The sequence below is a fragment of the Bos grunniens genome, chromosome 26, assembly GCF_055505025.1.
Source record: "Bos grunniens cultivar Pamir isolate PY7600 chromosome 26, Bosgru_T2T1.0, whole genome shotgun sequence".
Lineage (NCBI taxonomy): Eukaryota > Metazoa > Chordata > Mammalia > Artiodactyla > Bovidae > Bos > Bos grunniens.
The window spans coordinates 43,975,067-43,980,240 of NC_141190.1; the positions used below are offsets into that span (position 1 = coordinate 43,975,067).

The window sequence follows — 5,174 nt, forward strand, 5'->3', positions numbered from 1 at the left end:
TCTGAAAATGTTGAAGCACAGAGTTACAGGACACAGCAGTTGCACCCCAGGTATACAGCCAAGAGAAATGAAGACACATGCCCGTACAAAAACGCGCCCGTCAGTGTTCACAGCAGGGTTGCTCATAACATCCAAAAAGAGGAAACCGCCCCAATGTCCCGTCAACTAGCAGCTGGATAAATAAAATGTGGTAGGAGTATTTTTCAGTCATAAAAAGGAATGAAGCACTGACACACGCTCCAGCAGGAATGAACTGTGAAGTCACCACGTTGCTTGGGGAAAGAAGCCGGTCAACGAGAAATGGCGTTATTGTATGATCCCATTTATAGGAAAGACCCACAACAGGCAGATCCAGGAAGAGCAGAAAGCAGATTAGTGGGTGGCTGAGGGTGAACAGCGACTGCCAGTGGGTGTGAGGCTTCTTTGGGGGCAGTGAGGAAGCTGTTCTAACACCAACTGTGGTGAGGGCTGCACAGTTCTGTGAGCACACAAAAAACCACTAAGGTTGTTTGCTATAAATGGGTGAACTGTATAATGTGAATTATATCCCAATAAAGCTGTTAAAGAATGTCAAAAGACAAAGAACAAATCAGAAACAAACATTTGCAGTTCACAGCACATGCAAACGGAGAAGGCAATGGCACCCCACTCCAGTACTCTTGCCTAGAAAATCCCATGCGCGGAGGAGCCTGGTGGGCTGCAGTCCATGGGGTCACTATGAGTCGGACATGACTGAACGACGTCACTTTCACGTTTCATTTTCATGCATTGGGGAAGGAAATGGCAACCCACTCCAGTATTCTTGCCTTGAGAATCCCAGGGATGGGGGAGCCTGGTGGGCTGTCGTCTATGGGGTCACAGAGAGTCGGACACGACTGAAGTGACTTAGCAGCAGCAGCACATGCAAAACCAACCTCTCTAATGGACACTTGGAGCTTTCCCTGGTGGCTCAGAAGGTGAAGTATCTGCCTGCAATGCAGGAAACCCAGGTTCAGTCCCTGGGTTGGGAAGATCCCATGGACAAGGAAATGGCAACCCACTCCAGTATTCATGCCTGGAGAAGCCCATGGACAGAGGAGCCTGGTGGGCTACAGTCCATGGGCTTGCCAAGAGTCGGACATGCCTGAAGCGAATAACATGCTACTGTACAATCAAGAAACAGAGCAACAGCTCCATTTTCTTTTAAGGGCGCATGAATACAGTGCAGAACACACGAGTGACCTTTAACTATAAGATGTTCAACTGACCAGAAAAATGCAAACTAAAATGACACGGAGGAACCATGTTTTCACCTCTCTGGTTGGCAAAACCCACGTGTGAGCAGGATCTACTGGGGCGGCGGTGGATAAATGGACCACCTGCAGCATCATCGGGGAGCGTGGCCCCCTGGGCGTCACCTGGGCAACAGGCTCCCGGACGAGGAGCGTGCACGTGGAGTGTGCCCACAGAGGATACACCTGCACACGCCTGTAAGGGCCCGAGCAACGCTGAGAAAGATGCATGCGGCCCCGGGGGTCCACAGCCGGGGTCTGGGAAAAAGAAAGTGGGGCAGAGCCGCACAACAGACCCTCCTGTGCTGGAAAAAGGCAGCCAACAGCTGGGCTGTGACTCAGAAACTCTTCCAGGGTCTATGATTTACGACAGCGAGGTGCAGAAGGCTAGATGTCAGCCTGCCGTCTTCCGTACAAGAAAGGAGAATGAAACAAGAACATTATTATTTGCTGGTACTTGCATAAAGGAATTCTGGAAGGATCACAAGAAACAAACAAGGAGTTAACCTGAGGCCACGGGGGATGGGAGCGAGACTTCCCTTGTGTATTGTTTTAATTTCTGAACATGTGAAAATACCATCAAAAAATAAAATATGTGTGTGCTTATATTATAGAGGAAGGGACACTCTAAATTAGGAATGAAGAAAAAGGATGACTCACAGGCCAAAACAAATCTTACTGAAGTGGTCACTCTGATTTTCAAAAAAAAAAGACCCTCTCCACGGCTGCAACAATCTCCATCTTAAATCATTTTAACGTTTCTCCACCAAAGTTCTTTTCGACTTTCCTCTCTCTTATTGGCAGGAATAAGGCTTATGCATTACCAAAAAACAGTACTTTGTGCAGATGAAAAAACAAAACAAAACAAAACAAAAAAACCCCTACAGGGTTCCTACACTTAATAATCACCAAATTAAATCTGAGTCTCTCACAAGCACAAGACGGGAACACATCGGGAAGGCCGCCCCTTGAGTGGCAAATGGCCCACACATGTGCCAGCCATCTGCACGTGGGCGGTCAGCCATGCGGGCCTTTGCCCGGGGCTGGTAGGCGCGCTCACAGACGCAGGCCGGGGGAACCCCTTGGAAAATATCTCGTTGTTCTAGAGGTTTGCAGGGCTCCCCGCCCGCCTGGAGGGGGCCTGGCCCGGGGGGCTCCTCTCACTCTGTGGGAGAACACTGCCCGGCTTTGTGGGTGACCCCAGGCCATGGCTGGGGCAGCTTTGTGCCTCAAACCCAGCTTTACCCGGACAAGGCCCGTCTCTTAGCCTGTGCCAGCCTTGTCTAAGTGGGCCAGTGCCGGCCATTCAGAGCGGCTGCCCAGCCCTGCCTGGGGCGGGAAGGAAGCTGCTTGTCTATCAGAAGTGGTCTGAGGGCAGCAGCCCCCCGGGGCCCGCGAGAGCCTGGGTCCCCAGGGAGGGTTAGGACACATGCCGAGGATGGACGTGTAGGCCAGGGGTCCGGAGCTGCGACGCGTGTGAACATGGAACCCCCCACCCCCTCGCCACCTGTCATCGTATATCCACACCTGGCAAAGAGATGAGAAGCACAGATTAAGTTCAAAGTGTCTGATTCGGCTGGATTTCCCTTCTGTTTGGTGGGGGAGAGGGGAGGCGCTCTTCGAGATCTCCTCCTCAACGATAAAACATAAATCCTAAAGAAAGGCAGGCAAGCCTTGCAGAAACACAACTGGCCGGTTTCTCTGCTCCAACAGGCCTTGGCGTGGAGGACTCCAGCAGCGAGCCACCCCCATGCCCTCTACAGACTGGACCGAGCGCCCCCTCCCGCTGGAAGGACCCCCAGAGGATGCCCTGGGCTCACACTCCCAACCTCTCTGGTTTGGTTCCGCCCCTCTTCCAAGCTCTGCAGCTCCAGGCCCCTGGCCCCCGACTTCAGGAAGGACAGTGTCTGAGCAGGGTCCAGGGGCCACCTGCATAGCCAGGATCCATCCCACACCATGGGCTCCGGCGGTGTCTGCACTGACACCAACGGCCCTGGAGGAAGGCTGGACTTCACGGCAACAGCCACACGGCACTGATTCCCAGCTAGCGGGCCCAGGCCAGAGGGCCGCGGAGGAAAACAAAATGCACGCCCCATGTCTGCAAGGCCAAATATTGGAAAATCCAAATGAAACCTGCTACCATCAGGCTGAACTCCAGGCAAACCTGAGGCCAGGAGAGCCTATGCTGACCACCTTAGGGTTGTCCCAGCACCCCTCAACTCCAGGAAGCCAGGACCCCAGCTGGTCCCAGACACCACCATTCATTTGCCGCGCACTCAGTGCCCATGGGTCGCCAGGCTGAGAGGGCAGGCTCAGGAAATGGGGTGGCTGCAGGCCCCCAGGGAGGGGGTTTGTCCCCACTGACCAGACCATCCACTTGGCACCCTGGCCTGCCCACGTCCCTGAGCCGGGCACGGCAGGGCTGCTGGGAAGAGGTCCCAGGAGGCCAGGAGACAGTGTCTGATTGCCTTTGCTTCTAACAGCATCAGGTGGGGGCTCCCCGGCCAAACCCAGAGGGGCACCTCACGGTCCACAGAGCTGGCCATGTCACAAGCCACAACACCCACTCCCTTGCTCTGTGACCAGGTCTAAGGTCAGGGTTCAAGGGCATCCTCCACCCCTGGAGGCACCATGCCTATGAGGGATGCTGAGCCCCACCTGGGGCATCGAACACAGGCTCTGGGTGCAGTGCCAGCCTGCAGAAGGAAGGAGACGACGGGCAAGCCCCAAGGGCTGTGTGGAGTCCAGGACGCCCCCGAGGGGTGTGGACACCCGGCTCCAGCCTGTCGCACACCGGGTGTGTCCTGGGGAGGTCCTTGGCCCGTGTCCACAATGAAAGAGGCATTGGTCCTACATGAACCTGGCTGTCCCTGCCCTGCCCATTCAGGCCAACTGGGTGTGCTAAGCTCTCCCGGGGGTGCCCCCACCTCAGTCAGGATCACCCCGCTGGAGAAACCTCTCTCTCCCCTCACCTCCCAGCTAACACACCCTCCCTCCCACCACAAAGCCCACCCCCCCACCCACGGGCTGGCAGGCAGCGTTTTGGGGGGCTCGGCCAGGGAACAAGTCTGCTCGCTGCGTCCCCAATGCCTGCACGGGAACAAGGGCGGAGGCCAGATGGAGGGCTCAGAAAGGTCACCCACGTGTGGTGGATTCCCACCTTGGCCACAATGACTGCCGTTCCCTGGGGGCCTCCTTGTGCAACCTGAGTTGCTCTTCCCAGTTTGCAAAATGGAGAAATACAGCTGCTCATGTGGGGCGGTGACGGGGCTCAAGCGAGATCACCAGAGGGCCTGGCTCAGTGGGGCCCCCCGACACCTCTTTGCGGTGCCCAGGTACACCAGGACGGGGGTGGGGCAGAGGGCTGGCCCTGGCCCCGGGGTTCAGGCAGGGGCAGGAGATGGACAGCTGTTCACCTGCCTCCATCCGGCCTGGAAGTGATCCGTGAGTGCAGAGCTCCCAGGCGTGCTGGGAAACGCAAGGCCGCACTGGCCCGTCCCGGGTACTGGGGCCCCACGGGGGTGAGGGCAGGCGGCGGCCGGTGGGGCTCAGCCAGCGTGTCCCAGCGTGCCCGGCGCAGGGCAGGTGGCCACGGACATGCCCGCTGGCAGCAGGCACAGCAGGACATTCCTGGGCACATTCCGCCTCTGTGGGCCCGGCCGCCCCTTCCCACAGAGCCCGGGGCTGAGTGGCAGGGATGCTGTGTGGGCCCCTGGTGCTCCCAAGCCCCTGGAGGCCCTGCCAGAGGACCGCCTGTCCTGGGAGCTTTGTCTCACAGGCAGACAGGACGCTTAGTTATGGGAAGGGTCGGGGGGAGACTCACCCCGGGCTCTTGCCCACCAGGTACCTTTCCTGGGATGGCCTGTCTTCCCACCTGTGTAAGTCACGTCTCTCCAGTCATAT

At 57.0% G+C, this 5,174-nt stretch overlaps 1 protein-coding gene across 1 annotated transcript in view; it reads right to left on the reverse strand.

Moving 5' to 3' along the window:
- FAM53B (family with sequence similarity 53 member B) overlaps positions 1-5,174 on the reverse strand; it is a 79,323-nt gene that overhangs the window by 12,860 nt on the left and 61,289 nt on the right. The gene's annotated exons all lie outside the window — the stretch shown is intronic.